This window comes from Dromaius novaehollandiae, chromosome 2 (genome assembly GCF_036370855.1).
Source record: "Dromaius novaehollandiae isolate bDroNov1 chromosome 2, bDroNov1.hap1, whole genome shotgun sequence".
NCBI lineage: Eukaryota > Metazoa > Chordata > Aves > Casuariiformes > Dromaiidae > Dromaius > Dromaius novaehollandiae.
Window position 1 is genome coordinate 95496329 of NC_088099.1, and position 27898 is coordinate 95524226.

A 27898-nucleotide genomic window follows, 5' to 3' on the forward strand; every position below is an offset into this window, starting at 1 on the left:
GCAGTCCATGTATATTAATGATATTTTAATAAGAATTTTTACTGAATAACCTAATGCGTGAGAATAATGTGCACATTCGAAAAATCAACAGCCCTCTTCCCCCCATAAGAGGAAATGGATTAAGCAGTATTTTCTGTAGTACAATGGTCTTGAGTGAAGGAATAGCATGGCTTTTGATATATGATAGTTTTAGGAGTCTGACACAAAAATAGGCCAAAGAAAGTCCTCAAAGGCACCTATATGGCATATTTTCAAGGCCTGGAAATAACTTGTATACAGAACATCCTCTTTTCATTCAGCCAAAAAGAATGTGCTTACACTGCATAAAGGACAAAGGGTGGGAGTTATAAGTTGCTTCCTGTGATTATTTTCAACCATAATCAATGTGGAACTAATGTAGTGAGGTATCAGTTCTATAAACAGCCTTGAGTCTGCTGGCTCTGGAATAACAGAGTATAAAAAGAGGGAGAGAGAGTGGGAGAGAAAGAGAGAATGAGAGAGCGAGTGAGAAGGGGCTCAGGAGGGACTGTGCTATTGCAAGCAGAAAAACAGGTTCCTAAAAGAGAGATCTGGGCTCAGGCAGGCACTTAAAGCCTTTAAACAAGCCCTGCAGAGAATTAAATTCTCTACCTTACTGTAAAAACATACAGCAATAAAATGGGCTGTTTATGACACAGGCTATCTATGGTTTTAATTGAAATCTGTCAGAAACCTACCTCCGTGAATGGATGCCAAAGTTAAGTGCTTCCTGTGGAAAAATCAAGAGGGTACAACAGACTCAGTCTTCCAAAAGTCTGTGGAAATGGAGGCTTTTTAATTTACTTTTCAGGTGACTGCTACATACCCTGAAGGCAGATCACTTCCACAAATGTCAGAATAAGTTTGGACTGTAAGGATGGCCTTGGACGCGGGCTCCTACCATGGTTCCCTTAATCCCTGAATGAGCGTAAACAAGGTGAGTGAGAAACCAGTGGCTGTTGTGGTACCTTCACAAGCTGTTTTTCTCTGTAGGATGGTGGGTGCTGTCACCACCACAAGGTGACGTCCAGTCCCTCCTACTCCCTTCCCTCCTTCCCCCTCTTTCCATTCTCCCCCCTCTTCCCCAGCATTCAGAGTTTGGCATTCAAATCAAAGGTTTGCTTTGAAGTTATAACCTAAAATGGGAAGTTGATAACTATTTTCCTCCCAGTGCTTTAGTGATGATGAATTGCTGATCATGAAAGGGAAATGACTTCTTTTCTTTTTTTTTTTTTCCTTTTCTTTTTTTTTTATTTACATGCAAGCAGTAAAAGTCAAGGCTCCACACTGCAAATATATGCAAATTCATCCACTGGCTGTGTGTGCTACAGTAAATCCTATGGAGATAAGGAGCTAAAGCAGCAGGGGTGCAGCAACATAAGCTCCAAAGCTAGACATGCAATTTAATAGGCAACAAATTTAACAAAGGGCAAGGGGATATTTAACAGGGAGGTGAAATATTCCAACCATTAAAAAAAGTAAATTGCTGTGATGGCCAGAGGTTTAGCGCTGCCCCTCAGTATGGAACATATACGTGGAAAGAAATACAGAAGTTTGCCCAGGAATTAGTTTATCTAATAATTAATTTTTTCAAGCAAAGGGCTGTTCTGAGGGATGGAGATTGTTGCTGTTGTTTTAAATGAAATTAAATAAAAGAATATTGTGAGGGGGGTGAAGGGAGGGCTTGGTAATTGGTGCTGAATGCTCAAGGTAATCATCCCATTCATCATAAATGATGGTGTTTAACTGTAAGCAAATTAGACCATGTCAATCTTTCAGGAGGCAATTAAAGCAATAGAATTTCCATGGCCTGTTTTCACATGCATAGGGCCTGATTCAGCTTTCATTTACTCCTCTTGGGTATAAGTGTTCCTGTAGCACAGTTACATATGACTTATACTCTCAGTGACAAGTGGGTCAAGCCCATCACACAGGGCATGAATGCTCTTCCAAAAGAAAAAATATGTATCTTCTAAACAATTATCAGTCCTCACTAAAACAGCAGTTCCTGTAAAGAATTGATTCTGTAAGATCCCTAACACTTCACAATGGAAAGACTGGAAGGTATTTAGGCTTGTCAAGTGTTTGGAGTAAAAACACTGGATTGACTTTTTTTTCCCCAGCCACCTGGCTCTTGAGCTAGACATATTAAAAGAACACACCTAGGCTGAAACCTGGCTTTTTTCTTTCCTTTTCTGCAGTTCATTTGTATCCAATGAGGTTGCATCAGGATTCATTGCATTTAATGGGAAATGCACTCTTCTGGATCAAATACTTGTTTTCAATTTGGAGAGTATCTGATTCCAATGGCAGAGGTGACAGGAATAAAAAGGAGAAGCTCATGTCTATAGTATAGATTTCTGCCATGCTAACAGAGCTGCCAGTTTCTGAATCACTGGGAGCTTCCAGAACACTCTGGTTTAGAATTTACTTATATCTTCCAAATTAAGATGGTGAAGGAAGACATGAAAAATTAGCTATGTCTTTATTTGATCTTTGTCTAAGAACAAAACCTTTTCCACATAAGAGTGCCCTAACCACATTGTCTCTCCAGGGTCACAGCCTTCCAGGGAACCCATTACACCACAGTGACGATGTGGTGAGGTACTCCTGACATATAGCCTAGGTCAGCACCAGACTTGCTACTGGTTAGACTGGGATCAAGTTCAGGCTCATTGTCACTTACTGTTCCCTTCATGTGTCAGCTTGAGGGTTCAGCTGGGGAAGGAATGATGGACAAATTGTTGTGTGGACTTTTTAACTAAAAAAGTATGGAGTCTGAAAACTTTTTTTTTCAAAATCACGTAATGGAGGCAGCATATTTTCTGTACAAAGCTTTGATGGAAGCCATATTATGAAAAACATCTGCATGGATTTTTCTGTGTCAGAAATGTCAGTGTACCATTTTCCTAACAAGCAGAAAGACAAATTTTATTGTATCACAGCATTAATACTGTAGACTTCCAGTTCAGTTGAGACAAAACCAGTCTGCCTGTATGTATTTATCTGATCTGTTTGATCCATCTGAATTATGGAGGGAGCTAGGCCTATGCAGATTACCATTTTCAACTTGTTTATAGGGATTTTAAAAATGTCAGTTCTTATTTAGAGGTAAAACAATAAAGAAAATTTGGAATCAGCTTTGCCTCCCTTGTATCTCAGCTTTGCAATCCTCTGCCATGTTTACCTTTGAAGGACTGACAGAAGTTTCATTTAGAGTAAAGAGCCAGGAGGGCAGGAAGGAAAGTATTATCTTGAATGTCAGTGACTAGGCCAAGAGAGCCTTCTTGTCCACCTCTAAAGAAACTATCAAATCCTGCCCCAGCTTGCTATGGACCATGATAAAATACTTCACCAAACTTGAATGACTGTGATTTGTAACCAAGCTGAATGCTAAACACAGCAAAGGACCCATTCTCCTACTTTGCCAGAAAGATCATGCATATTCAAATGCTTTTCAAATGGCATAGACCTGCTCCTTCCCACCCACCAACAAACAGCCCACCTATATTCCCTGAATTCAGTACATTCATTCATCAGGAAGTAATAGATGCCCCCACAGAGCTGCAACCTGAGACATGTGAATTGGCCTATGCCCTTCCTCAGCTTGTGAAAGAAAATGCTCAACAGCTGGTGCCACTCCTGACTGAAACTGCCAATGCAATATTTGAAAAGAGGAAACGCCTTTCTTGGAGCATCTGTTAGTCCAATGCCAAAAAAAATCTACTTTGTAGACCTCTTTTCTAGCCAACTGGCACCCAGTGCTATACCCCTGAGTTTACTGAGAAGCTAGCAAAAATTAATTGTAGGACTGACTGAGGTAACATTATAAAACTAAGCTAGTCAGTACAAAGATCAATGCACTTTTTTAAAGTAGAGCTATATTTTATTATATAATATATAATCATATATTATATATTCAATATATATTTAATTGAACCTGAGTTGTTTTGTGAAAACAGTTTGGCCAAACTTTGAGTGAATGGTTAGTGGGGTTTATAAGAAAGCCCACTTGTTGGGTTGCAATGGGCAGCTAAAGAGTGATATTTCCAGCCCTACCATATTAAGTTTTCTAGACTCTTTGCCACCTAAAAGCCAGAAGAGTTAACCAGAGCCCAGTGGCTCCAGGATCTATATTCCCTGGTTTCCATCAGTGAACCTGGAAGCCCTAAAAAGTTGTGGCTACTGCTGAGGTTCATGGACCTGCAAACTTTTTGCCATCAGAGAGACCTTAGGAGACCTGGGACTGTTTGGAGGGAGCCCTGCGACATACCTGTCCTTCAGACCTGCCTGGAGCCAGGCACCCCAGGGCTTCCCAAGTCCTGTCCGGACAATGGCATTGCCCCTGCTCCCAACACGCTGGAAGTGGCTGACATTTTTGTCAGTTTTTCCACTGCTGTGCAGATGCCAGATCCTGTGAGTAATGTTTTCTTTCATCTCTGATTGACTGGGAGAGTCTGCCATCTGGCTGGTGATGACCTACCCTGAGTTATTTATGTCTTCATTGCTTTTTGGCTGGACTGCAGCAATGCAATATACCTTGGAAACACCAACGAGCAGCAAATGCTATAGCATGTCTCTGCAGCAACGCAGGCTACCACAAGCACATCAGGCCTTTACCTCTTTTTTCTGCCCTGCCTGCTTGGGGGATTTTAAATCAAATTCGAGGCCTCAGCCAGATGATCCGTAGCACAGGCCCTAGGTAGTTTCCCTGGATCTCAGCGATAAAAGCAGTGGTTGATGACTTCACTTGTCTTCTGCAAGCATGGGTGAAGCTTGTCCTTGGGAGATTCAGACTTCGAGACCGGGTTTGGAGAAAGGCAGTTTGCCTTGGAGAAAGGCAAACCTGGCACTTGCCCAGGGTGGCAGGTTTCTGCTGGCAGCAAAACGACTGAGGCCGTGCTGTGCCAGACCTGCGGGAAGTCAGCTGCTGCTGTTGCTAGGGCGCTTTGGCACGGGGGAAGGAACTGCTGCCAGAGGGGTGAGGTCAAAACCAGCAATGGTACTTTCCTATTCGCCTGGCAGTGGCAGGATGAGCCGTGCCAATTCTCCGTGGCCTTCCTTGGCTCTGCCTCCCAGCTTTGCTTTTCTCACCTTTCCTTCCCGTACCAGGAGCAGCCCAGCTCTAACACCACTTCCTTGGGAGAGCAAAATTAGATTTTGCATATGCTGCTGCGAAGTCTTGAGTCAGCCCTGCTGGGAACAAACTCCCAAAGAGACTACAGCCTGTCACTAACTTCACCACCGTGGCTGGCAGCACAGGGTGCACTTTCACCTTTGCCTGCCTTTTCTAACCTGGCAGCACATGTGTTTGCAAAAATCTTACCAAAACAATACTCCTTCCCTGAGGTGAAAATGAAGATACAAACAGCTTGTGACAGATGTTAGCTATGCTGCTGAAGGCTTTATCGGATGGCACTTGCAAACCAGGGGGATTGTCATGATTAAAAAAACCTATGTAAAAGAGAAGAAATAATAATTTCACCAGAAAATGCACAAAGAAAATAGTAGACACAATTACGGTCTCAAAACATCCATTTCAGGAGTGTTTGTGAGCTGACATAGCTGAGAGCAGAGAGGAAGAATGGCCTTTTTGTTAAGACACTGGAATCAGAGACTAAAGAGATCTAGATCTCAATCACAGCTCAAATAGGCCTTCCTGACTCTGCCTCAGGTTTCTTACATTTCCTTAGGCAAAGCATTTAATCTCTCTGTACTTGAATTCCTCATTTGTAAAATGAGGGTGATACTTCCTTCCTCTGTCTTGTCTAATTAGTCAATCAGGGCCAAAGCCATAAAAGAACTTAGCTACCTAAAGTGGAATTTAAGTGATTGAATTAAAATCTGGATCCTCAGTATGTTCTCTCAGCTTCTGCCTAAAAATGGAGACATCTAGAATCTGTCTACATATACATTAAGAAATCCCATGTACCTGCATGTTTGCATCTGGGCCCTAGAAGATTGAACATTTGGAGTAGGTTAATTCCCTTGTAGATTTAGTCTTCATCTCTTTGGGAAGATCTCATTTGGGCTTTTATTGTAGAGACCACCATAATAGTTCCTGTTGGGAAGGCAGAAATAGATGGCTTCCAGGAAACATACAGGGGAGCTGCAAACTTTCTGAGGGAGCAAGTAATTTTTCTGAAAAAAGGAGAGCTGTCAAAGAGAGAGGGTTTAGTGTAATCTAGTACTGAATGAAAGGTGCTATATAAGAGGGACTGTGTGACCACAAAGGCTTTGAAAGAGTAGGAGCATGCTTATCCCATTTGACAGCATCACCTACAATGTGTCATTATAACTATTGATGATTATATATCCATAATTAAAGTGTTGTGCTTAAACAGCTAAATGCAGAAAGAAGTGTCAGATCATTAATGCAACCTTAAGTTAAATCATCTATTTTATGTCTGGTTATGTAGCCCCCACACAAGAGCCAAGAAAATTATCTGAGGTACCATGTTTAAAAGAAGAGTTACTATGTCTAATCATCAAAGCAGAGCTGCTTGCCAAGAGCATAAAAACCTAATGGATTCCTCAAGAAAACTGTGTCACCCTCATATCAGTGTTGATAATACAGGTGGCATTTATAAAAGGTAAAGTCATTCATATTAACATTGTCTACCTCCAGTGACTGTCAAAAGAGAGCATGAACCCACTGTCCAGAAAGACATTTTTCCAAAGCAAAATTTTGTTAGAATAAGACAGGCTGACAAATCAGAGTGATTTTATTATTTTTTTCGTGACGATTTCTTGAAGGAGGAAAGAAAAGTCTAGGAAAACATCATTCTAAACAAGTCAGCAAGCCCAGATAACAGTATGTGGTAGCATATTAAGATAATTAGCTAATACTGCTCCGTAAATGACAGCTGCTTTTGAAAACAGCGTGGGATGGGAGAAAGCATAAAAATCTTGAGGGGAAAGGTAGATATAACTTTTTTAAAGAATCAAGAGAAGGATCCTTGTAAATACTTCAAATTTGGGAGGGAAAAAAAACCCCAACAGTTTGGCCAGGGAAGATTGATTGCTTTATTCAGATAACATAACTTGGGTCTGCATGTTCCATCATGCATTTCCTGACGTCTTTTTCTAATATGTAATTGAGCTATTCTTACACAAAAAAAGTATAATGTTTATGGAAAGTTATAAAAGACAGTAGATAAATAACAAAGTAGTGAATTGTTAATACAATACAGTGCAGTACACCACTGGACATAGAGAAAAGCCCTACCCATGACCCACTACCTGTATAGTAAACAAATATTCTTACATATGAAGGAATTCAGATGGGAAAATTAAGGACAGAAAAATAGCAGAAATGATGATTATTTAGAAACATAGACATATATAAGAAAATGAGACTGAATTATGAAATATGTGATCCAATGGACACTAGGAAATATACTTCCAAACACATAAGGAAAAGGACTGGGGGACTGGTGCTAATGACAGAGACTCAGTGGTGAGGATGAACAATGAAATTAGGCATGCATTTCAAGTATGAGCTGAAGAAACAAAAATGCCCCCAAACAGTCAATGTGTTGCAGAGGTAGGGGGATAATTTCATGTATCAGGGTTGTATAAGAACCATCATCTGGAATATTGCCTCACTGTAGCAGATATATACTATGCATGGAATAGGTGCCCAGAGTGGATCAACACAATTCAGGAAGGCCTGAACTGAAAACAAGTCACAATAAAACTCACTTTGGCTAAATAATGACAAAGACAGGATATTGTGAAACTCTAACTTTTGGGAAACAGAGATGAATTTTTTAGTATAATTAATAATCATCACTTAGCACAGCATAATACATGTAACTCTGGGTAAATGGAATGAAATTAGAAGTGAAATTTTAAGATGAATTTTGAGAAAAACTTCTTGACAGTGAAATATATTAGATTGTGGAGTAGTCTCCCCAGGGAAATAATGAAAGCACTGTCACTTGGGACTTTTAAAATTATCCTGGAAAAAAAACAATAGAGAATCTAGTAGAGAGAGAACAGTCTTTGAATTGGCCTCTGGGAGTCAGACTGAATGACTTAATTGGTCTTCTCAGTCTCTAATTTCTGCAGGATAGCCCGTTCCCTACGTGCTTTTCCACACACAGGAAAAAACAGCCCCGGCAGCTTCCGTTCAGGGTGTTTAGTTTTGTGATGACTGTGCCGAGGTGGGATGAGAGCTGAGCTCCCCAATCTGGCCCCGGCTGCTCCGTCCTCCCTTGTGCCTGCTCACCCTCCCACTTGCTCTACCTGCCACCTCCTCGTAGGTTGGCAAGGAGCAGCAGCGGGGCCCTCATCAGTTCATTTCAGCCTGTTGCAACCTCTCATTTGGTGGGGGTTGATAGCAGGAAAAGGAAAAAAAAAAAGTTTCCAAAAGGCACTTGTCCTCCAAGCTGTTAAAATTTAAAGGATTTATTGTATATGAACATTTGCTGTGGAGAAGTAAAAAATGAAAGTGGCCATGACTCTTGGGTTTCCTGCCTCTCACTCAGAAAAAGAGAGGGAGCTTCTGATCAATCAGAGACCAGCAGCTGATTTTCTCTACACTGTCTTTTGGTGTGACTTTTCTCATTCTCTGATTGTCTGGAGAAAGGCTGGGCTTGTGTTTTAAATTTCTACATTCTGTTTTCTCAACAGAAACAGCAAGAAGAAATAAGGAAATAATTAAAAAACTGTTACTTAGGCCAATAAAGCTTTAACTGTGGAAAAGTTTTTGTAGTGTAAAACCAGTAAGCTCCACTCTCCAGCATAACATGAGTGTTTTCTATGATATATCAGCATAGTAAGGGAGGTTCTGCTTGTGATTTGAGATTTAATGAAGCAGAAAAGGAATGGTGACAAATATAAGATACTCTTGATACTATGTGCGTATATAATGCTTTGTTAAATTTGATCAATCATAGGCATAATCAAGCAGTCTTAAGTTGCTCTGGATTTGTACCAGGCCCACAGAGAGGGAAGCGGAAAGGCAGCTGGATGCAACTTTTTGTCTCAATTCATTTTGCATGCAGTTGTGATTCAACAAACTAATATCAGGTCACAAATTTTAAGCATGTGAACATCTCTATTGAAATCATTATGCCTCAGCAAGTGCTTAATTAGTCTTCATTTATAGATGAGCATAATCTGGCTGTTATGAAAAGTATTAGCAGTTCCTGTAAAACGAGAACGGTTGTCCGCTACTCAGAGGAATGTTTTTTCTCACCAAGGGCCATAGGATGAAATCAGCAAGCAAATGCAGAATGACCATGTCTCTGCTGTCTGTCTGAATTCCCCCATTTTACATGACAGGATCTGATGCTTCCAACTAGTCCCCCCAGCTGGAAGCCACGTGCTTGTCCTTCTTGGTGTTTGTCATGTTGTCTTTGCAATCTCTGTAGCTGCAAGCTCATTTTAGGTTTCTTCCTGCTCAGCCTACTGGCTGTTGCAGGTCTTATTCTGAGTCATCCCACTTTCTCCTCTTATTGATGGTAATGCTGACGTGTATAGCATCTCGGTCTAGATCCCACAGGAGGAAGAAGGTGCTGGGGTGCTGCAGGACTAACCATTAAGCTTTCAAGTCTCAACTTTGGGGATCTAATTCAATTAATAACAAGGGCATAGACTTATGTGCCCCAGCTTGCCCCAAAGTTGGAAATGGCCTCTGACTTTGTGCATCTCATAGCTGCCTTTTACCTGCTACGTATGAACAATCAGGTTTCTTGGTGGAACGGGCTCTACAGGTCCTGTCTAATAGCCTTTGAGGTCAATGGGACTCCTCTCCTCAGTTTCAATGGTCTTTCGATGAGGTGCTATGCTAGCAAATGCAATAAAAATGATGGGAGTATTGCTTGCAGTCAGGACACCTACTTCAAAATTCTTTATTCTCTTCAAATAAATTTTACGTGGTTCAGTTGTATTCAGTTTATATTTTTCCTTATTCTCTTCAAATAAATTTTACGTGGTTCAGTTGTATTCAGTTTACATTTTTCCTTCTCCTACCCATCTCTCATGCTGAAAGGAACTGACCCAGTAAAGTGCTTGAACTTATTGCTGACTTTACCCACAGGGATAGTAAATTTATCAAGTTTTTTTAGGCACATAACATTGTCCGAAGGAGGCAAGTGCTGCTTGCCCCATTTTACAGGTGGGCAAATTGCAGTACTGGCAATGTAGAATGACTGAGCTGGGAAGAGAACGCAGGCCCCCAGCAGGTATATCGTATTTCCAGTGGTTTCAGTGAGCATAATCATATGCTTATAGCTAAGTAAAAACCTCTTCCCTTGATCTAAGGCGATCTCCCTTCCTCCTTCCCTCGCTCCTAAAGCCTAAGTAAGAAATGCCCCCCCCCCATCATTTGCTGAAACTTGACTGAAAAAAAAAAAGGCGAGAATGAGCATGTGAAAGGTGCTGCGGAGCATTAGCAAAGCCTGTCTTTGTGGGCCTGAAAAGCCCATGATAATGAGCTCCTCCAGTTGTGGGGGGGAGAGGGAAGCACACATGCAAAGGAGAGTCTTGGGCTTTGCGTTTCATTAAAGAAATGTCTCAGCTTTTTTCCTTGCAAAAAAATAGCTTTGAAAATGGAAAGCGATGCAAACTGATCATTATGGTTGAAAGTGCCACCATTAAAAAATCTCTCCTCATTCACAGGCTGCTGACAGCTGGCCGTTGGGGCTTGAATAAACACAGCCCAAGCTGCAGGCCGATTTGGGGGAAGACGCTCCAAGTTTCCCTAGCTGCAGGGGGCAGCGCCTCCTGGGCCACCTCGGGCCCCCTAAGCCACCTACCAGCTGGCCACCTTCGAGGGAAGCAGCGCCGGCCCCCGGCAGCCAGCGGGACCCCTGCGTGGGGACAATACCCTATTGAGCGGTTTAGGACGCAGTGAATACCTACCAGTCATCTTTGTCCTTTTCCCCTTCTCCGCTTCATTCGCCCCTCTCTGCCCTCTCCCAACCTCTCCCTTTTCTCTAACAAAATATTTTCCAATCCAAAAGTCTTTTGCCGCAGTTGGTCCTCTTGTGCAGCCATCACGCCTCACTGAGCCTGCTGCCCCGGCAGCAGCGTCGCCTCGTAAAGACGGAGCGAAGATGCTGAGCTTTATTCAGCGCGGCACAAAACAGGACCAGCAGCTTCCCAGCAACATGGGTAATACTAACAACCGAATGCTTAATAGACTTTTAAAACGAGAACGGAGGCCCGTCTCCTGCAACCCAGCTGTTTTTGGGGTAGGTTTCTGGACAGGGACGCCTACATTTCCTTTCTCTGTGTCATTGGCTTGTATCCAAAGCAATTTTAATTCTCCTATCAGCTGTGTAACCCTATATATTTCCTGCTGAGCCAGACTATGTGTCACTGTTATTCCAAGGTTTCTGCAGACACTTAAATTGCCAGCAAAGTAAATATCAGAAACACTTAGCAAAGGAAAAGTAGAGGGGAAGGAGAAAGAGGAGAGGGAGTAAAACTGGAATGGAAATTAGCATTGTACCAATTTTGATTGCACATTGCTTGCTAATAAGCAGAGAGGCTGGAAATCAGGAAGGGGAGGAAGGAGAAGGGGGGAAAGAGGGAAAAGAAGAGGGGGAGGAAGCCAGTCCTACAGGCAACACCAAATGGAGCTCATAAACAAACATCTGCTTTGAGATGTCTAAGGAGAGAGCAAGGTTTTGTGTAGTGGTTTCTTTTTTTCTTCTTTTTTTTCTTAAGGGCTGCCCTATATGTATTTTGAAACTTTTAATGTTTTAGACACACTGGGTCTGAGAAAGGTTACTGCATATTTAATACTTTATGGAAACACAGAGCTAAAGACAGGAATTGTGACTGTTGAGATTTTACATCCTTTCAAAAAAAAGGTGTCAAAGGCTTCAGTTTTTCCAAATAAGCATTTTCAATCATTAAGGAGTAAAATCATATTTCCCAGGGTATAAAGGAGATTTTCTGGAAATTTCTACACAGCAAGAGTCACTATCCAGTGGGTTTACTGCTATTGTGAAATGACTTTGTCAAAAATGACATATCAGTGACACTAATGTGACACTGTTAGCATGCAGAATAGAAACAGAGAGGCAGGTTTATACCACAAGGTTACAATAATTCATACCTTGCATTAAAAGATTGCGGAATATTGCAAGTTCCAAATGAAGGACTCCTACACTGGATGCCGGACGCAAGCTGTTGTGCAGTTTCTGTTCTCAGGCTGCTTTTGTAGCTTATAAAATTACAACCTCTTTTAAATGGTTGCTCTTTTCTTTTTCTTTTCTTTTTTTTTTTTTTAATAATTGTACAGAGGTTGGTGATTCATAGTTGATCTGGTTAATATTTATATTAAAAAATCAAATCAGACTTCCTCACAACACATTTTTCATTTTAGAAGTGCCTTCCCATTGAGAATATTTCTTCTGATCTGAGAGACATGACCTATGATTAAAATGAAATATTTCATTATTTATTCAGCATTTTATAATGGTAGTAGCTCGGTAGCTACTCTTAGTGTCACCCTGAATTTCTTTCATAGTAGTAGGCTGTGAGAAAACCTGTAGTGCTTTGCAATTTTCAGCGTGAGTGGAAGGATAGTAGAAGGAGATGATAGAGCAGAAAGAAGTGGAGGAATGTGCACAGAAAATGTTATAGGTGACTATCGGTGCTGAGATGAGAATCTGGAGGTCAAGTCCTGGATTCCTGAAATAGTGAGAGTTTTGCTGAGTGGCTTCAGTGAAGCTCGTTTGAAACTGCTGCCTCCTACATGGAAGTCAGCTTATGTCCATGCGAATGCACTTCTCCTTGGACCAAGGTACTTTTCAGAAGAGTCATCATTCTAAAATGGGAATGAAGTTGTCTATGCTTTTGACCATTAAAAAAACTAATTTATTTTCACACATTTATACCACCTGTTTATCTTCCACATTTCTCATAGCTTGGGAAGTGAACTATGTTTCAGTCTTATTACTGATTTTCTACATTTGTTTTTTTTTCCCCAGGTCTCTCTTGACTATGGCTTGGGATGGGAATGCTGTATCAAACAGTTTGTATTTAAAAATAAATACACATTTCCCTTGGAAAAATGAAATGCAGAGGATATTTTGATTGTTCGTAGGTTCTGCAGAAATATTTCTTTGAAAATTTCAATTTGCAGGCTAAATCTGACTCAACAGCACCTATTTATTATGCAATACAACACAAGTTAAAAAATAATGCCAAAAGTGAATTTAAATAATAAGTTCTAAAAATGAATGTTGGCTAGTGGACAGTTATACAGGACAGTTCTGAGCAATCAGCTTGTGGATCACCTCAGGAATTTCCAATAAGAGATGGAAGAAGCATTTGTGTGAATGTTAAGTTGTATTTCCCTACAGGCTCTGTGTCTCACCTCTCAGGACTTTATCACACTGCAGAAAATATAACTGGTGACACTGTAGAACCACCATGTAACTTGTATTTTCAAGTCGGTAACATATACACAAACAAGGCAAGCCATCTCACGAGCAATGCAGCTTTTTTTCCAGAGGGAAAAAAGAAGACCAACACCTGCAAAATGAAGACCAGATGTTACTTTGCACAGGGGGGGACTAGATTTAAGAAAACTGAGGAGTACAGCCCCTTTAAAAAAATACTGGTTTTGCAATTTCCCACCATGCCACTGACACAACATTTTGCACGCTGGTTGCAGGTTAGAGAATTTTGGGGTGATGGAGTCGGTATCGACTGATACAGTAAAAGCTATAGTCCTAGGAATCTATGTCAGAAAGGTACATAACTAGAGCATTAATTCCAGAGGTATATGACCGTTTGAGATTTCTAGCTATTGATAAATCATTATTTCTGGTCTTAACACAATGACATCAGCACATTCCCCCAGGAAAATACTTGCAAATTTTGCCTCAGTACCAACTATAAGTAGTTCATCAGTTATTCTGCCATAAGCTCTCTATGCTACTTCATCTTGTTCCTATTCACTTGCCCACATGTAATTACAAAGACACAGGTTTTCTCTCCTAATCCTTCTGTTGAAAATTTCTCAGTTTTTGTGGAAATCAGAAAGGAACTCAAACTCTTTCTTGAGCCTGCGTTCAGTTCTTGGTACTCTTATTGCAGCTTATAAACAAGCAAGGAATGTTACAGCTTCTGGGAGGGCCTGTTGAAACCAATTACAGACTACTAATTGAACTGACTTAGCACTAAAATATCTTGTAAAACTTAGGGTTTTCTTCCAAGAGAATTCTGAGAATGCAGAATTTTTGATTGTGAACGTTTTTATGGCTTTGAATGTAAAGATGATGTGGGAGTAACATTTGCTGTTGAAGTCATCCTAATAAATTGGTATGACATGCAAATTGCTGATATTTTTCCTGATCACAAAGCACTATTTGGGCGAAGCTCAGCTGATTTTCCCCAGCTTTGCATTGCTCACGCAGCCCCATTGCCTCTTGGAGAGCATGGCCCTCCACTGTGTGCACACTATTCATCACCTTCCCTGAGCTGAGTCTCCTCTAGCATTGGATTTCTTCTTGGGTGCAGCATACATCTGGCATCCAGTTTAGAGATGGCGGTTCTACCTTGTCACTCAAGCGGAGAAGGAAATGGAGACTTCTTCTGAAATGCTGACTCCCGTGGGCTGCTCTGTTCGTCCCTGGCAGGCAAAGCCCTGCGCTTAGACTCCTGGAGCTGGGAGAGATGTTTGGCAGAGCCCCTGGGGCTCTGCTATTCCAGGCTGCCACTGCCTTGAGAGAGGCAGGATGGTTTCTCAGCGAACGCTGCTGCTGCTGACCTCTCTTTAAACGCTTTCATCCTGGCAAGACTATGGCGCTATTAAAGTGTTGCTTCTGGAGGCTTTCTGCAAGGACGGGAGCACAGAGGCTTGCTTTCTTTAGCCCATGCGCAGGAGTTTGCTGGTGTCACCTTCTTAGCCGCGAGGCAGACGCGATGGCAGTCACAGTTTGACCTGTGCTCCTAGTCAGCTCAGCTGCTCTGGTTTAGCGCTCAAAGAGAGTCTTTTCTGAGGCACAGGGTTCCTTGAGAGGAGACATAAGCCATAAGTCTTTAAAGGCTTAAAAATAAAACAAAATCCCTAGGTGCCTGGGAATTCAGTGGCACTTCACAAAGAAAAAAAATAAACGCTGCAATCGTTTCAGCTGGGCCATTGGAAGAAAAAACAAATGAAACAAAGCCCAACAGCACAGAGAGAAGGCAAAAAGAACGTTTCAGTGGCAAATAGCCAATCCGGGACTACAGCAATGTTGCTAATTTCGGACTCACTGTCCTTTGCTGGTGCTGTACAGCAATTATTCACACAGGTCTGAGGCTTGTCCTAGCTTATGATGCATCTGCCTTTAATTATAACTAAGGTGGAGACTTGGGTTAATCTTGAAGGAGCAAACAAAGTAATTTTTGTTTCAACTCTGCAGGCCTGTGAGAATATGTAAGACTGTGATGGATGGAAACGGGAGTGCATGCATGCAGATCATGGCTGTTTGAAAATGAGACTCCAGAAAATGGTCCAAAAAGCATTTTCCTTTCTTTCTGTTTCTGTAATAGCTGCATGCAAGAGCAGTGCATTAGAAGGCTCTGAAGCCGATAATTTGGCAAACTAATTGTTTCCTGCACCTCAGAGCATCTGCACTCCAGCCAGCCATGTAGGAGTGCCAATAGCACTTGAACAGAGTTACTTGTATCACAGAGGTGTCATCTAAAACAGCTCACAGCATAGTGCTAAAGGCAGAGTGGTAGACATGTCAACCAGTGACCATCAGTGTCCAGTCAACACCAAATCATCCCCTGCTTGTGTCAGGAGTGATGCTAAAATGGTGAACTTTAGTGTCTCCATTTGTAAAATGGAGATGATATTAGAAGCTTAATGAACGTTTATAAAGTGGTTTATATCTTTAAGAGAAAAATTCTTCTGTCTAAAGCTTGCTTGTCTTCAGGTACTGCCAGGTGCATGGGTATCTTAGCACAGGAAGCCCTGATGTTGGATGGCATACATAACCTGGCACACTCTGGGATGCATCTTTCATGAAACACCATGTTTCCCTCAAAATATATGTGTCACTTCCCATGTATAATGCTAGATGACCCCACTACATTACCTGACGCAGTCAGCTTAACTGAGAGATCGCTAAATATCAACATGGTAACTGCCTTACAATCTAGCTAAAAAGTACAGTAGTACCGAGGCACCTCTAGGCAGAAGTCATCTGCTCCATCACTGGCTCTTCTTGAAAATGCAGAGAATCCACTTAGCTGGATATCCATGGAAGTGTAGTCCCAGAAATAGCTTTACAGTGCCAGTTATTAGTACTGGAGGTAGAGGCAGCATTGCTTCATGCATCCCTTGTTCCCAGCATGGTCACTAGACACATACTTTCTCTTAGACCACGTGGAAGAAGTTCCCAACAAAAGCAGTTTGAATGGTGCGTGATGTGTAGAGGTTGCAGCTGATCAGAGTCCACATTAGTATCACTTTCCGGAGAATTTTATAGCATCCTAGGCCATCTAGTATGTCCCTACCTAAAGGAAGGACTGATGATATCTGTTTTATTCTTGAACGATGTTTGTCTAACCTGTCCTTAAAGATCTCCAGTGCTGGCAACTCTGTAGTTGCCTCTGAGGGCAATCTAGCCCAGTGGTTCCCTATCCCTACCATTAGAAAATGCTTTTTAAATTTCTTTGCTGAATTTTTCTTGCTATAATTTAAAAGTGTGACTTTTTGTTCCTTTTCCTTTCTTCTTCGCAGCAGCCTTTCACCTATTTGGAGGCTGCTTTCATGCACTCCATCTGATTTTCTGTTTAGGCTGAATAACTCCAAATTTCTCAATTTTTCTTCATGTTTTCTAGACTACTGGTTATTCTGGCCTCTACTTGATTGATTTGCATCTTTCTTGAAGGAGCACACTCTCAGCTGAGGCTGTAGCAGAGCTGAGTAGAGTAGCATTGCTTCATGCATTTTGGAGTCAGGACTACAGTACTTGCCTTATCATGATCTTTTCCTTTTTCACAACAGTATCTCAGCACAATCTGGTTAGACATCACAACTCCAGATGCCTTCTGCAGAACAGCTATCTACCCAGTTGCTCCTCACCCTATACTTGAGCAGCTGGCTATTCCTGTTTGAGAGTGGGATCCTCAGTGCAGGAAACCATGGCCCAGGATACTTGCCAAAGCAAAGCTGGATGTGTGCTATACTCATTTGTATATTGTTATCTAGAATGGGTTGTTTCACAGATGAATTTAATTCTGAGTCCTGGGAATGATCCAAAAGCTTGGCTGGCTTGTGTGTCAAAGTGATCTTTTTCATCTGTGTTCTAGCAGGAACTATCTTGAATGGTGCTTTTGAGAGGGCTGGTGCTCTACAAAGTTATATTGAAACTTTTGCCTTTCTGTTGTGCTTGGATTTGTTAGTAAGACATCATGGATTTTACCAGTGTGATCAAAGAAAATAACCATATCTGTAGATACTGTCAACAAGAAATAGCCAGCTAGAAAGTCAGCAATTTTTTACAGTGAAAGAAGGAAAACGAAATATCAGTTTCTTGAAACCTTTGGTGGTAAGTTTAAAAAAAGACCAAAGCCCTGCTGTGCATACGCTGAATGAAAGATTGTTGCTCTGTCCTTCTGAGTGGGCACAGGAACATGCACTAGAACCTTTTTCCAAAGCATTCTCCAGTTGTTAACATTTCTAGTTTTGGTAACCTAACAGAGATAAAGAGATGATTTCGGGGAGGTTCTCTTGCAATAGCCTCAGTCACCATATGTATCTTTTGCTTTTCATAAGAAAATTGATTGCCTCAGGAGAATAGAAAGGATGCTGGCATAAAGGTTACTACAGCAGAAAAACGGAAAATAAAAGAATGAAATGGCCCTACTTTTTTTTTCTTTTTGTTGCCTGGAGCTGCTGTATTTTATCAGTAGGAAAAAAAAAAGATATCGGTAGCTTTTCATTCAGGTATTTTCTTACCATGGCTTTGAAAACACTAGAACAGGATAATGGGAAACTCTGACCTTTGACTGAGAGCTGGATTGTCATAAAAAGCATGAAAACACAATATTCATATGACATATTGTCTCAACCTTTCAGCCCTGAGACAGGTTTCCTCTCCTCCCTTCTCCCTCTGGTCCAGAGCCCATTTCCCATAACATCAAATACAACATGAAAGGCAGTAATGACACCTTTACCCCAGAGGAAAGAAGTCCAAGTTGATACAGGCCATAATGAAGCACTTTGTGTAACATCCTTCTCTATTTCAACTCAGAGTGGTCAAAGATTGTTAAGACTGTTTGGAGGCGGGGGGGGAAACTGGTGGTAATCATATGCTAATCATTCGTACTTGTGCTAGTAGTGAAAAGAAGGTAGCTTTCTTCTTGCTATCGTGATTTGTTTCTCCAGCAGACACCTCCCTTGACAGCGGCAATAGGCTTCCACTATACAAGTAGAGAGCCTATTTTTCTAAAAAAAGTCCTTCTCTTTTTCACAGACAGTGGGGGCAGGGGGAGAAAGGACATTACATTTTTCATGTTCTTCCTGTGTGGATTTTTTCTTCCATGGGTTGAACTAAATTTGTAGTTATTTCCCACGTGAGTAATACCTGGATAAGTTATGGCTTACATAGGCTCGACACTTGAAATGAAAAGCAGATTGCCTTGCAGATTTGAATTATCCTCCAATATTTCATGATATATATTCCATCTTCATGGGTTACTATTGTTATATATTTCATAGTTATGATTTCCATGGTATCAGACTTCTCGTTATCTGCCGGTGCTATCCAGCTATAAATGCCAAAGCACTCCAGCAGCCAGTGTGTCCTTTCTCAGACTTATAGTTCTGTCTTCAATGTATGTTTAGCATTTAATGGTGCTGAATAAAATAGAACTGCCATAATGCTCTCTCACAAGTCCCAGCTAGACTACTGACAGTGTAAGTTTCATTTAATTCCTTGATTCAACAGCCATTTCTAGATGTTTCCTGAGCGATGCAATAAACACAAAATGCAGTGCTCAAATTGAATATTTAAAAGCCAATCAGGCTTGAAATTTAATTTTATCTAATTGGTTTGCCACATTCACACACAATTGAATGACATTTAAAAAAACCCAACCATCCTATATAATTTCATGTTTACTCCAATCACAGAATGGATTTTTAAAAAATTCTTTTAATCTCATTTTAATGCTTTAGTTAACTGACTACCCCCTCTGCCACAGGTTTAACACAGTGTTTTGGAATCCATCTTTTTTTTTTACTGATACATAGTGCTATAAAAGCAATCATGTCTTCTTTAGCTTCGAGTGCCAGCTCCCTGAAGGAAAATTATATGTACTTTTGTGGACCACATTCTTCTGCTTTCATATTTTTGGGGAGGTGGAGGGGGGGGTAATGCTATGACAATTACAGATAAGGGCTGAGTAGAGAATTATTTGTAAGACAATGATAAGTTTCATTGGTCCTGTAGAAAACCAAAGGCTGGTACCGCATATTCTTTAATTCCCTTTATAGTTTTCTTGTTAATTAATTATACACACACACACACTGAGAGACCCATCAGTCTCATTTTTAGCAGGTAGTATTATTGTTAAATAATTCCAAGATTCTCCTCTGAACAAGATGTTAGTCAGAACGCAACAGAGAATAACACAGAGAAGAGTTGTGCCACAACCTAAGTCAATGATGCAGTCTTGTCTAGAATATTAGGTTCAGCGCTTGTCACCTCAGCTCAGAAAGAATATTAGAAGGGTTTCTGAAAAGAATGCAGAAAATTATAAATGGGTGGCAGAAATCACGCAGGGAAGTTCATAAAGAAACTGCTCTCGACCATAGGAAAGAGACATTCAAGTTTAGAAATAAATGTAATATTGAATGACATAGATGAAGAACTCCCATTACATGTCTCATTCCGAGAACCAAATTCGAGACCCTTCAGGGATGACAAATTGAAAGCCCAGGAACAGGCAGTGGGACATACAGCTGCAAGAGTGGTGGCTGCAAGGCTCGCTGCCATGCTATGGCAGAGGAGCTCCGGACGAGTGCCTCCACCCACGGGGTCTTGCACAGAGACCCTTACTAGGAGCAGTGCGGCACAGTGCTCTGCCAGCCCTGCTTATCTCTCTTTCAAACAGCCCAGCTCAGCCCAGACAGCACACACACTTCTCACCGCTCTGCCACTTCCGACAGAGCTCTTTCATGCTAACAGGCTCCTCTGCACAACGCTGCCATGCTCAGCATGGCCAGAACCACGGTCCCTCAGGACCCAAGTCGTGGCTTGGTTTAATGAGTGACACACTCCTTTAGATAATAAGACCATGCAGAATTTCATTAGTTAAAGCTTGAAATGGTACAATCAACAAAAAGCCTGTGTGGTGTCCTTCTCTGAATGCTGTGTGTATTTGAAGACTTTTATAGGAGAACCGTAACCCCACACCTGCTTACTGGCAGAGGCTGAGCCACTACAACTAAAGTCAGTCATTTTTGCAAACACGATACTGGACAAAGGAAACAGCAGTTTGGATCCCGTATGTCATTTGTCCCATCCCTTAAAGCATTCCTGATCTTTGTGGACACCTTACAATCTTCCATGATGTCATTCTAATTCCAGGCAGGATCCCACCTTGGTGAGTAGCAGCTTTTTCATTTCCTGTAGGTAAACCTGAGAACCTGGCAGCATGGAATTATTTTATTTTAATTGGAGCATTATTTTTCTTGATCCCTGTTTCCTTCATGGTACCTGCTGTACAAAAGAGATGAATTCCTACTGAAAACATATCTGGGGCACAAACTCTGATGAACATAAGTATTATTTTTTGGCATATAACAACAGAGCAGATATTTAGTTCACACTTAACTTAGTAAGAGCTATAATCTCACCTTGATGCATGAAGTTTTATACATATACCTCACAGTATAACGAGGCAAAAATACAGCTCTTCCATTCTGAGTGCTGCAAATCAATTTGCCCGTTCGTAATACAATATGAAGATGGACAGTATATGTCTCAAAGAAATAACTTATGGTTAGGCAAGTGATTGAGTAAGAATACAGCTATGCACAAACTAGCTACAGAGTATCTGAAAATACAATATGTTTGTAAAATCCGTGTGATATTTGCACTCAGAACTTTAAAATTCACTTCAGCAGTGACTAAATCATGCCTGATCAGGATTTGAATGAACCAGGACACAGTTAGTCCAAACAGCACTTCAGATTTTCCTCATATTGTCTTCAGTTTCTGCAAAATTTATGCTTTCATTTTTCTAAAGTTGAGGATTACTTAAACCGTTTGATTGCCAAGGCAACCTTGAGAATGGGAAGAGAGGCAGTCAGGAACAATACTTTCTGGAGAAGTGTGAACAACTTCATTTGTCTCAAAGGAGGATTGGCTCTGACATCTACTGATGACAATTTAAATATCAGCATTAACTGTTCCAGGCTAAGTAATTTCGACAGAAACATCTAACTTCGCCTTTAATCCGGTGTTGATGGCTATAATAAAGATTAGAGATGGCAAATACCTATTGCATCATCTTTTCCATTTCCTGAAGGGCCAGTCTAGGTAGTTTTATGATGCATTTACATCTCAGGTGTTGCCACATCCAGTTTTAATTCCAAAGCCTTCTCTTTAGCAGTCTTTCCCACCAGCACCACTCCTGCCTCAAAAAAAAAAAAAAAAAAAAAAAAAAAAAAAGTCTGCTAAATCTGCTGGCGAATTCAAAGGTAGCCTCACCCCTGCAAAGTTATCCTGGGACAGCAGTAGCAGTTCCATTTTGGCAGGTGCAGGTTGTGCCCTCCCCTTTTGGGATAGATCCAGCCCACCCAGGAGGGAGCTTCAGGACTGTGGAGGCTGCAGTTAAGCAAAGGAAGAGGAACAGTGTGACACTAAACACAGATGGGTTTTGTCTGGGTGCTTTGCATGATTATCCTAAGTATAAGTAGCATGGAGGAAAAGACAGACCAGACTCCCTATGTAGCGATGTGCAGAAAGCACTTCCCCCACATCCCATCGCCACTGTAATGCAGCCCTGTCTCTTTGCTGTATGGTATGTATCAAATATCCAGTCGAGGTACAGCAGCATTTGATGTACTTTGAAATGCAGTCCAGAGTCAGTCTCTTAGAAACCTGATATGCTTTTAAACTCCTCAGGTCCCCCATTAGTAAACTCAAGAGATATAAGTAATGACTTTCCTTAATCAATTAGCTTGTCTGGAGAATGTTTAGGTCTACACCTGCGCTGTGTGTTGAACCAATGATCCACTGGCTTGTTTAAAACTGTCTTTGAGTTGTTTAAAAAAAAGAAATGCTTTTGGTGTGTTCAGCTGCCAGATCCTGGGGGTAAAATGGTTTTCTTGACACTGCTTCTGTGTTGTCTCACATCTGTGTATCTGGCTCTCTAACACCTAATAAAGTAAAAACTTTGCTTCAGCTTTTAATGTATAATTCCAAATGTCAGTCGATTATGGCTCTTGCTGTTCGAGCATCTGCGCTGGGGTGGATATTGCTCTTTGGCTTATTGACTTCATACCATGAGTCCAGCCTGAAAGAACAAAAGCACAGTTTTCAGACAATGAAATTTTATACAGCCTCTGAGGAATACATACCCATGTTTGATTTAGATAATTGGTTAATTTAGAAGTAAAGTTAATCCTGAGAAAGTATGAGAGCAGCCTAGGTTTTCGGTCGAACTCCACGAGAGCATGTCATGAACTTATGCATATTTGTTTGCTAAAACTTGTTAGTAAAAGTCCAAACTCTGAAGTAACTGCCATGAAAGTAATTAGTATGAATAGTTGATTAGATTAGGAGTTTCTTCTATGATTTCTTGGGGTGCTATCTGTGGGTGCTGTGTCCATTTGCTTGGAGAGAGCGGACAGCACAGCCTTCTGTGGAGGGACCCCCTCTGTTTCCCTTTTGAAAGAGCTGTGCTGTGCAATCAGTCTAAGCTGACCTGGCAAAATCAAAGCCATTCAGTGACAGAAGTCTCCACTGTGATCTTAGGCTGAAATGGGAGTTCCCAAGGCAGCGCAAATGGGAATCGATTCCAGTGAAAGCAAAGAAGATGCCAAAGGAAAGCAACTCTCTGTCCTGATGCCATCAACAAAATCCAGAACCACATGCAGCTGCTTCTTTTAGAAAAAGCGACATCAAAACCAGCCTCACCATTCTGCAGTATGACAAATGATGCCATGTGGATTACAAACTGTTGCTAAGCCTCCACCATATGTTTTCAGAAAATTGACAACTATGTAACTTATACAGGATAAGAAAAGAAGCAGAAGCTCAGTTCTTTATTTCTTTTTCTCATTTGTTGTAGGGATTAAAATCTCTCTCTCACTCTCTCTCTTTTTTTAACTTACATTAGTTTGTCTATATGGAAGAGACAGGAAAGAGGAATGATACCTTTAGTACTCAGACTAAACACCCTATCACTCATTTTCATTGAATTAGATTATTTTTGGTAAAAAGAGTCTCTAAAAACAGCACTGATAAATAAAAGATAGGACTGATTTAATCATCAGGCAAGGACTGGGAAAAATACGAATAAACTGTTAACACACAATAAGAGATCAGAAGATGTACAGGTCAAAGTGGAAGTTGCTGTGAGCCCTTAAATTGCTCTATCTTTTTTAGTTGAGTCAAAAAACATATATTATTTGCTTAAATGATTTAATCTTACTAGGTCCAGGATGAGAATGGACATTTAGATCCGATGAACATTTCCACTTTATAGATACAAATGCCCTTCATCAGCAAGATCAGTGAACTGTAGTGATATCTCTGCACTGTTGGAGATTCCTGCTTCTCTATTAACTAGATTTCCCTTTACAATTCATCCTGTATAAAGCTAAAGCACAATTATTCCTCCTAGAGACAATCTCTTAATAGGCCCTAATTATCTCTTGTATTAATTTGACAGTAGATCCTATTCACACAAAGATTTATTTTCAGTTATGACCTCAGGTTAGTATATTGTCACAAAATCAGCAATATGTGTGCTATGTATATATTGACCTGCTTATCCTTTTTAATAAAATCCATAAAAAGTACACAGAATAGATTTATTCCATTAAACAGCAGCATGGCTCATGAACTTTGAAGACACAAACATCTTCAGGTAAGAAATCTTCAAGCTATTGGATTCTGCTTCCAAAATTAATATCGAGTTCTTCACAGAACATTAAAACCATTCATGACATAGCTATCACTCAGACTTTTGATGTGTTATAGATTTGGGAGGCCAAATTAGGGCTTTAAAGCAGAATCCTCCAAGTTTAATATGTTTTTTTCTTCTTTAAAAAAACAGATTGGAAGTATTTAGAATCATTTAATTTTGATATACATATAACCTGGGAAGAAAAAAGGGGATCTAAGCAAAAAGCGTGGGTCTGAGTTGAAAATGATGGGAGCCCTCAAAGACCAGACTATTACAAAATGTATTTCTCCATACTGAAAGGAAGAAGAAGGAAGAGTCAAAGACATTTGGAGCTCATCAAAACCAAAATACAATTTTGTTGTAACAAGGAATGAAGAAAATACATCCACATAGTGTAACTAACTGTGGGCGTACCATCCAAAGTGTCCTGACAGCTGCCAACCCTGGAAGCAGGTTTGGGTAGAAACAAGAGCCATGGCACTCTGAAGCTTTCTACCAGCTAGGATCTTCCCATGATGTAATGTGAGTATGTTATTGCTGATATTGCATAATAAAATAATATTTTAAGGTTACAGAATGATAAGGAAAGTCAAAGCAGAGGAGGGACTTCCAGACACCAGTTTACCCAGGTCTCTGGTGAGTTCCTTCTTATGGTGTGCTCTGCTCTTCCAGTTCTGAGCAATGGTTTGGAGGAAGGGGGAGAGGGAGAGTGGTGAGGGACAAAGCTGCTGACAAGAGAAATACAATGCAAAGGAGATGATTGAAGAGAGCAAAATTAAAAGCAGACTTTGGAAAGTTCAGATATAGTTTGAATAAGAGGTTGTGTAGTATATGAATCCACCCTTTTGGATTTGGGGCTCAAATTATAATGCAGCGTTGAACTCTTTGCTTTATGCTATATTGAAAACATAGTAAGTTTGCTGTTACTTAGTCTTCCATCTCTTTCTCCCTCTCACCTTCACATTTTTGCACTTTTTTGATCCACTTTCATTCAGTGCGTAAACTATTAGCTCCAAGAACTGTCCTTTGTATAATTCCATGTAGTACATGGTGGCTCAGGACTACTCAGTAAATTGTGAAAGATCTGCTTTACTCTAATTCCAGTTCAAGCAGCCTATGCATAACAACACAGAAGAGCTTCACAGCACTCTGTCCAGTCTTTTCATCTGGGAAGCTCAACCCCTACTGACTCAATCCTCTATAATATAAAATATGTAGCACAATAGAAAACTGATAATTATGGATGATAACAATAAGCTCCTGGGTTGAATATTTAAACTACCAACTTTACTGCAATTCCATTATGGCTCAAGTAAGTCTGTGTGCTGGAGGAGACGGTGGTCATTACCAGACAGAAATAAAATGAAGAGGTGATGCAGCTTTTTGCTGTTTGTATGAATGGCTTGGCACTCCAAAGTCAATTGTCAGCTTCCATAATATTTCCAACCCTTATGCCCAGGCCTTCATTTTCATGATTGCACCCTAAACTTTCAGGAGCCATGCATTCATAGGTATAGTTAAAAATAGAAATGAGACAAAATGGCAGTTTCAGTAACCAAAACAGGTAAAAATACTGTCCACCAGTGCAACATGAACCTACATCTGAAAAGAAGTATTTGTTCCATTTCTACTGTACCTGTAATAATCCAGAAGGATGATGATGTAGGAAAGGGGTTTCTATATTTGATAAGAAGCAGCATATGATGTTAGCACTGGGTATTAACGCTCAATAGTCTGTGTTATTCCTGGTCTGTGACGACCTTACTCACAATTAGGTCACAGATACAGACTCATTCCTTGGATTAGGCCATAATTCAAAGCTCTCTCTTGCTATCAAATGCTGACACTTGGCTTGTATGATCAATGGCTTTTTTGCATGTCCAGTATTGTCCCATTGATTAATTTTTTGGCTCAAATGCACATTGTTTCACACTGGCTCATGATGCTTTGCAGTGAAAAATGATGGGAAGCAAGGTAACAGATGTAACACAATGTGGTGACCAAAAAAAAAAAGGAAGTAATTTTCTGATCAATAAGCCAATCCATTTGGTGAGACAGAAGGGATCAGTTGCAGGCGTGATTTATTTTCCCCTTAGGTAATGCATGAAGGACCTCACAATTATGGAACTCACGTGAGGGACTTACCAGAAATCTCCCGCATAAGTAAGTGCAGGTCGTGTGTTACAGTTGATGGCTGAGGGTTTTCCTTCGTGCTCTCCATGAGAGTGCTCTGCAGAGGGTAAGGAGTCTGCACATGAGATAGTGTCCCAGCTGCTACAAGTCACCCCTTTTTTCTCTTTTTACTGCAGAGGCTGGATTTCTGTCTGCAGAGGACCTGGCCCAGTCAGTGCAATTCTGCCCACTTGATGTCAGCCTGCACTTGGGGAACCCTTGGCTGCAAGATGGAGACGACACATCAGCAATTCCCTAACAGAATTATTGGGCTCTTCTGATGTAAAGCAAAATAAATCTGAGAAGCCTAGCATAAAGATAGCAGTCACAGTTGGTTAAAAACTAAAATCCAGTGGTTCCCAGCAAAATATTAGGTTCAAGGAGTCGAGAGAGCTCCACTCACTGCAACCTCCTTTCTCTGTTCCAGAGGTCCCTTCTACCAGCTGTGTGCTTGGCTTTGTCTCTCAGAGATAGCACTGTCCATTAGCCTGCGTAGCCAGAGTGCAGCCTGCGTTTCCTAGGAGTGCAACATACTACTGCGTACGACTCCTGAGGTGATCCTTGGCTGTCCTTGGCCCTTCCTTTGGGCACAAAGACATTAGGAAGCCATCAAAACCAAAATACAATTTTGCTGTAACAAGGAATGAAGAAAATCCATCCACATAGTGTAACTGTGGGCCTATCATCCAGGTTATCCTGACACCATTTACCTTCAGCTCCGTGAGAGTGTGAACAGAGTACCACCAGCCCACTCATGCTCACCATGTGCTTGGGGTCTGGTATCCTGGGGGCAGGCAGGTTGGTTTTAATGTACTTTGAGGGACTGTAGCTCAGTTTGTGTGTTAATAGTGCTTACTTTCTGCAATGAGGGAAGGGGTGTGGATAGTGAAAAAAGAAAGCCTCCTCCCCCACCTCCCTTTACTCTCCAGGAGCCTGAGTGCATTTATTGAAACTTATTGCATTAAAAAGGGGGTGGGGCTCCTCTAAAGTGTTTTTAAGGAGCTTCTGAGATTATAACCAATGGGAGATGTGATCAACATCAGAGACATAGAATTCACTCCAAGTTTTCATTTATATTTGTTGGTAGAATATTACCAGGAGCCCTGAGGATCCGCTGTTAGCACATCACTGGTTTTTACAGCTATCAGTCAGGTGGGAATCCCAGTTTGGTTATCTGTCTGGAAGAATTTCAATTCCTTATTTCAAATTTTAAAAGGATGGGCAGCAATTTGTCTCAGCACTTTTGTTCTTTCTCCTTCACAGCCACATGCTAAAAGCAGGATGTTTTACTATCAGCTATTAGTACTTTGACATGACATTCTTCAACCTGCCTTTTTATTTCCCTCTTTTTGTCTGCAATTGTAGAGCTGACATCAAACCAAGACAGCTCAGTGCCTCAGAGAAAAGTTAGAAGTCACTGTCATGAGACACAGCTTGACTACATACTAGCAAATACTTAAGTAGTTCACAGATCTAAGTCTGATTCTCTGTGTTTTCTGATGTTTTAACAAGCTCAGATTTAAAGAGAGAAATGAAAAATTAAAAAAAAAAAAAAAGAGATCGAAAGGTACCATAATAAAAATCTAGTAATGATTTA

The 27898-nt window shown here is 40.9% G+C and overlaps 1 long non-coding RNA gene across 1 annotated transcript; it reads left to right on the top strand.

The window, feature by feature from the left end:
* The first annotated feature begins 510 nt into the window (after positions 1-510).
* LOC112992528 (uncharacterized) lies at positions 511-27898 on the top strand. Its single transcript, XR_003261549.2, has 3 exons — positions 511-955; positions 24430-24651; positions 26439-27898. It is a non-coding gene; the product is annotated as an uncharacterized LOC112992528 (long non-coding RNA).